The sequence below is a fragment of the Silene latifolia genome, chromosome Y, assembly GCF_048544455.1.
Source record: "Silene latifolia isolate original U9 population chromosome Y, ASM4854445v1, whole genome shotgun sequence".
NCBI lineage: Eukaryota > Viridiplantae > Streptophyta > Magnoliopsida > Caryophyllales > Caryophyllaceae > Silene > Silene latifolia.
The window spans coordinates 65,356,500-65,364,001 of record NC_133538.1 but is presented as its reverse complement, the minus strand read 5'-3'; positions in this window follow the sequence as shown (position 1 = coordinate 65,364,001).

Genomic DNA, 7,502 nt, shown 5'->3' with positions numbered 1-7,502 from the left:
TAACACACCATTAAAAGAAATAAAAAGAAAGTTAATTAAGGTAAGGGCTAATGATGGTAAGGCAGGGAGATCAAATATTTCGGGTACGGTACGGGTTCACGTAGTCGGGCCTAGTACGATGCTCTAAGGCATCAAGACGGTCAAATGAGCTCCGAACCAGCTGCGAAAGAGTGCCAATGCTCCTCTCAAAGTTAAGCACTTTCAAGGAAAGAGCTTTCGTGGCCTCCAACGTGAGAGCTTGATCACCCGCCATGGCTTTCCCGTGCATCACCAGAGCTCCACCCTGACTCGTAAGGAAGGTGAGACGATCACCGTGTGGGATCACTTCCCCACGAATTGCCTTCAACTCCCTCTCAAAACCCGCTAACCTTTTGTCCACTTCCTCCATCCAAGAATACACCCGAGTAGTATCCAAGCCCGAGTCTAAGGACTAAGAGGGTCCAACCCGTGACAACACCGTAGCCAAATTAGTCGAATGCTCCTCGAATTTCTCCATTAAACCACTCATAAACCCCTCCAACTTTGACTCCATAGCTCCCAAACCCGAATCCACCGGGGTTTTCTCAACATCTTTAGCAAGAAGCAACTCGGGTACATCAACACCAAGACCCATTAGCTTGATCAACTTGTCACACATATAGTCCCGCGCACTAACACCGTAACTATCAGGCCCCACCACTCGTTTTATTTCCAACAATCGAGATATCCACATACCATATGGCAAATCGATTGTGGTGCTCAACTTCTCCTTAGTCACCGTAAGACTCGTCTGAATTATACGGTGCAAGACAACACTACCCAAATTTACCTTATGACCTTCCAACCAAGAATAAACTATTATAGCTTCATAACTCGACACCTTATCACGGTCGCCTCTCCTCGGCACCACAGTGTTCCACAAAAAGTTCAAGAGGAACTTGATTTTTGCCGAGAGAGGACGAACCACGATATTACCTCCCTCCGTCATCTCCTCAAAATACTTCTTCACTAACAACTCCTTTTCACTCACAACATTAGACCATTCAAGACTCGGATTTAATTCAATTCCTTCATCGGGAACCGAAAAAGCAGAGCAAAAATCCGAAACAGAGACCGTCACATCCACGCCATTAACAACCGCATGCAAGACTCCTTTCTTAATTGAGACACTTGCAAAGAATTGAACCACCTCAACTGGGTAAACAGGACCCGAAAACTGACTAAGGTGACTCCACCCTTGAAAATCAAGAAAATTAACAAAGAAAGCAAGAGCGGGAACACTAACCAACCAAGATTTCGGATAGTACCTACCACCATGAATGGAATACCTCAAAACTCGATTAACTAGGATGCTTTCATCATGAGTAAGCCGAACACGATTTAACCCTTCCTTGGTCGTGGCTTTTAAAGCATCCCTAAGCAAGGTACGAGCAACACCATTCCGAACTATTACCTCGGGTTCCTCCACAGCTGCACTATTATCTACAACCACCTTATTTTTTCCTTTGAAAAGACGGCGTCTTTTGCCTTCGGACACCGACTCGTCCCGACTACGAAACAGGGGTGAATTTTGGTTTGGTTGTGGTGAAAGACAATTAATGGAATGAGGATCATGTGGTGGTAGAGGTGAGGTTTGGTTATGAAAGGGGCGGTTTTGGTGGTTGATACCGTCGTTTTGTATCAAAATTAAATTTATAATTTCAAACTAAAACTATAGCTAGTGATAGTAAGGGTCGAACCACAGAGAGACAAGGTTGATTTTGTTTGCTATTTGTCAGTCTATAAAAGTAACAAGTAATTGGGGGGTTTTGAGATTGGTTGACTAAATTGACTAGATGCTAAAATGAAATTTCTCAACAACATAAAAAGGGGATCGGGAAATTCGGTTCACCATGGCAATGGTCAGGACAATAAGGTAACAGAAATCCTATAATACGGTCTCAGGGGTATAAGCAAGCCTTTCGATCTATGCTCAAATTAACCTTGCGGTCTTCTAATTCCCCAAAATTTCTCAAAGCTTTCACTCAAGAGAAATTCCAATCTAATGATAGTTCTAATTACTAATCTTTCAATCTAGCAAAAAGGCATATCAACAGACGACAAAATCTAAATAGTAGAATTCATGCTAACAAACAATCCTAATTTATGCCATGGTTCACCTCACTCCCAATCAAAACAATTAGCTACGCATGACTAAAACTAAAACAATTTCTAAATTGATAACAAAGAACAAGATTGACATGATTGAATTTAAATAAAAGACAAAGGACAAGAGATGAATTTCTGGAATTAAATTGATAAAACAAGAATTGAAATAACAAGAATTAAAAGAAGAGAGGAATTGCATAAAAACTTACTAATTGAATTCAAGAACAAAGTATCGAAATCGAGGGTTTCCGTCCCCAAAGCTAGATCTAAAACTGAGTTCTTCAATAATGAAAAGCATAACCTAAAAGTTGCTGCGTTCTCGATAAAAAGATGCCAAAAATTAATTACAAGTTGGGCTTTTAAAAGTCTAACATGAAGAAAATAATTTTCAGCTCGAAGACTGGTCGATCGACTCGTCAACATGGTCGATCGACGGTAAATGCAAAACGATGAGCGTCGATGAGCTTCAGTGGTCGATCGACTTTACAGCATAGTCGATCGATTGATGGTGCTGTGCAGAAACACTTCTTTTCTTCAAAAATAGCTCCTCACTCCAATGCACGCATCCCGAGGTGAGTGAGTACGAATCTCCTTCTTCTGGGCTTCCTTGAAGTTGCCTCCGGAGGACGAATTAGGCTTGATTTAGCTTACTTCCATTCATTCCTACAATAAATCATAGAAATTGCAAAGTAAACCATTTCGGGAGAAATAGTAGCCTTAAGCTAACAATTATGCATGGAAGTACGTGCCAAAACCACAGATAAAGTGTATAGAATATGCACGTATCAAATCTCCCCAAACCAAACCTTGCTTGTCCCCAAGCAAGCACTATGACCCGTATAAAAACTAAATGGAGAGGAGTATATCTCAGAGCTAACTATAAGTCAATGCCAAATCGTTTAATGCACATTATCAACCACTGCAAAGCTCAAATCAGGTGAACAAACTTATGCATATCATGGAATCAAATCGGGCATTCGACCTTGCAAGACTTATACGTTCGGACTCTCCCGGGTCACTCTTCTCTTAGCAAAGCAAATGGTAAGATTATATGTAAAATAGAGGAAAGAAAAATACAATCTCTCACCTAGACTGCGACCGACAAAACATGTATGCCTGACTAGCATGAATAATGATTCTAGCTACCGTACATACGCATAACCACCGTCAAAGACTATTACATGCCGAACTATTGCAAGATTTGGATATGTGAGACTAAGTGGGAAAAAAGAAGGGCAAAACAATTATGGAAAAAGTGAAGGTAAGAGCCAAGCTAGTACCTATACAACCATCAGAAACCGTATCCCTTCCTCCAACTCAACATATAAACCATGCCTTTAAGAGACTAGGCATCACAAAATCCCAAGACAAATGCCTCCAATTCATGAAATAAGCATATAAGGCGCGTTCTTATTCAACCAAAACCTTATTATTTTCAAAACTCCTCTTTTTTTTTCTTTCTGTCTGTTTCTTTTTCTTTTCTTTCATTTTCATTTTTTTTTGTTTTTCATCTTCTGAACTGGTGGTTGATCGACCAGTGATGGCAGTCGATCGACCACCCTATCACAACCAGAGCTCTCTGCCCAGGTAAGTCCTTTTTTTTTTCTTTTTTTTCTGAATTTTTTTTCTTTCTTTCCAGCTGAAACATTAACATCCCCTTCACGTCTCATCAATACTCACTCCATCAGTACAAAACGAACCAAAACCGCTTCTAATCCGACAAAAATTCCTCTACTACTTCCTAGCTTGGCACAATGGTAGGCTATGTATGGGATGTAGTTGAGGGCAACTGGCAGTTATAGCTTATAGTGGAGTTAATAGGGTAAAATGAGAAAGGGGAGGATGCAAACGTTCTCAAAACATGCAATACCGACCACAAACCAATGCGTATAGGCAATAAGCAATCAAAACTCATACACGTGCAAAACATGAAATGAAGGGAGTACTACTCTCAATCCTAAATTATAGGCTCTATATCTCAGAAAGTATAAGTAGTTTGCAAAAAGTAATGAGTCAAGTCTAATTACCCGAAATGAATTCCATAACAAAATTTGAGAAATCACTTATAATTCTCGCTAAACAGCTGTGAAAAGGGCATGGAATGGCATATTTGACTAATAGTGCAAAATCATCATTAATAACCCCAATCCGACTCAACTATATGCAAAAGTAAACGTGATATTTTTTGATTTTTTTGAATTTTCAAATTTTTCTTTGTTTACTATCTTTTTTTTTTGAATGAATGAAAAAAACAAAAAAAAAAAAAACAAATGCAAACAGAAATGCACTAAACATGTGACTGAAATGCAATAAAAACAAATGCAGATGCAAAACAAAAGGCATATGCAAATACCCTCCCCAAACCAAAACGCACAATGCCCTCATTGTGCTCAGCAGCAAATCACCAGCAGAAAAATGGGAGAATAAAAGCATAATAAAATAAAAGGAAGCTAATAAAGAAAGGAAGGAACTCACAAAATACGACCTCCCCAAACCAGCCAAAAACGGGGAGATCACCAGCATCTAATCTACACCATCGTAATCAGAATCTCTGTCCTCGTCGGACCCCGAGCTGCCCCTTGAACAGTGGTAAGGGGCAGGACAGGAGGGTAGCCAGTGACAGGGATGCGGTCACAGATGAAAGAATCTATCTTCCACCGCATCTGTCTATCGACCCAATAAACAGCCCTCACGTAAGGAAGGTCCATGAAACGTAGGTCAGGGTCGATGGGGTCCTCCTGTCGAGGGAAAAGTAAAACAAGACGGTTGGCGAGACGCGTCACCAACCCACCACAAGCAATAGTGGTCAAAGTGCCCTCACTTACAGTCTGAAAGTGAGCGGCGGTCAAGTAGGCAATGTTATAAATACGGGCTATCCGACTTTCAACGTTCAGATAGCCCGCCAAGATAGAAAGCTCAATATTATTCACATTATTAGACTCTTTACGGCCAAAAATGGTATTACCCATTAGCCGTAGAAAATAACGAAGAGGGGCAAATGGACGGAAGTGCCCGTCCTTTTAGGCCCGTGAAAGTCACTGATGCAAGACCCAGAAAACCGGCAAAATCAGCTAATGTCAGAGAGTAGTTGAAATTGAAAAGCCGAAAGGAAATGCAAGGGTTAGTCTTATTTTCCTTAAAAGCAGCGGAATTAAAAGCATAAGACGAAAAGAATTCAAGGGTCAGAATGTATTATGTGAACTCAGCCATGTCCACAAGACCCATCATACCTGTCCCATTTAGCAGGGACACAACCGACTCATAACAGCCTAATTTCTCCAAAGTATCTTTATGGAGAAACCGGGTAGCTGTGACTTTCATTCTAGAAACAAAAAGAGAAAATTTAGCGCGCTGAGTAGAATTAGCAAAGATAACCTGCGGATAGTCAGGTAGACTATCCGTGGTAGCCTCTATCATCAGTCGCGGTCCTCGTGGCCGCTTGGGAGCTCCTTGGCTCGATTGTCCCTCGTACATGTGCTCCTTTCCTTTCGTCATCTTTGTTACCTGCAAACAACGCATTAGCAACGAGAATCCCCTAACAAAGTCAATTTACGGAAACCCGAACAAAATCAGAATTTGAAAATCGATTTAGGGTTTCAAAATTTGGGGAAAGACAGCATTATCACCTCCTAGGTGCTAGATCATCTCGAAAATCAAGAGGGAAAGGGTAATACAAGCAATTAAAGCGTAAAAACAACAAGAAATGAACCCCTAAATCAATCATCCCAAATCGATTTTTCCGTCTCAAGGGGACAATGCTCGAAAATTGGGCAAGATACTTCAGTAGAAGTCGATAATAGAGGATGGAAATGAGATTAGAGCATACCTTTTGACGAGAATTTGCAGGATTAAGCAAGAGAAATCAAGATTGAGAGGGGATTGCAGATGAAATCGCGGAAAAGGGGAAAGGCTAGGGTTTACTTAGGATTTTTGAAGTTATGAATATGAAAGAATGAATGAGAAAAGAAAGAAAACTCCCTTATTAAAATGCAATCCGGACTCGCGCTGTGGTCGATCGACCACCTGACCCGGTCGATCGACCAGTCTTCACTTGCAGCAGCTTCTGGACTTTTCTCATCAGTCGATCGACTATGTTGCCCAGTCGATCGACTAAGCTCCGTATACAGTAGCCTCTGCCCTGTTCCTTTTCAGTCGATCGACCACATTGCCCAGTCGATCGACTGAAAACACTGGCAATTTAGCTTAAATTCGTCAAAAATTGTTTGCCAACTTAAATCGCCTTTTCCTCTGAGTTTACGCACTTTGCATAAAATATATTCCTGCAAAAATTATCAAAGGCGTACATTTTTTTTTGTTTTCAACCCAAGAAAGTGCTAAATAAAATAAAATAAAATAAATAAAGCTCAAAATACAAATTAAATGAAATAACAAAATAAAATTCCTAAATTACAAATAATTACAACCTGGGTTGCCTCCCAGTTAGCGCTGGTTTAAGAGGTCCCGCACGACCTTTTTACCTCACTCTGCATCATCCGATAACGGGTCGAAGTACAATACCTCGACTTTCCCAACATATGCATCTGATCCATGATAATGCTTCACATATTGGCCATTAACCTTGAACCTTTATCCAGCAGAGGTCTCCAATTCAACTGATCCGAACTTTGTGATCATGTGACCGTGACTAAGGGCTACCCACCTCGGATTTCACTTACCAGAAATAAACGGATACGAGCGTTAAAAAGAAGTACCTTATCGCCAATATGGAACTCGCGCTTGATGATTCTCTTGTCGTGCCGCCGCTTTGTTTTCTCCTTGTAGATCCTTGCATTGTCATAGGCCGCCACCTAAATTCCTTTAGCTCATTCAGCTGTGTCATGCGTTTCTCACGAGAGAGGTTAGGATCCAAATTCAAATCACAAATAGCCCACCAAGACTTACGCTCTAACTCAACAGGTAAATGACATGTCTTACCATAAATCAGTCGGTATGGTGACATCCCGATTGGCGTCTTAAACGCAGTTCTATAAGCCTACAAGACATCATCTAACTTTAGACTCCAATCTTTCCGTGATTTAGAAACAACTTTAGCTAAGACTTCTTTTAATTCTCTGTTAGAAACCTCAACCTGACCACTAGTTTGGGGATGATACCCCAAACCTCTTCGATGTTGGACACCGAATTTAGTCAATAAAGCACTAAGTTGTTTCTCTTTAAAATGCATTCCCCCATCGCTAATGACAACCCGAGGGACACCAAAACGAGGGAAAATAATCTTTTTAAACAGTTTAATCACGGCCTATGCATCGCAATGGGGAGTAGCAATAGCTTCCACCCATTTGGATACATAATCTCCAGCTACGAGGATATATTTATTACCTTGATCGCTTTAAAAGGTCCTTGATAATCAATGC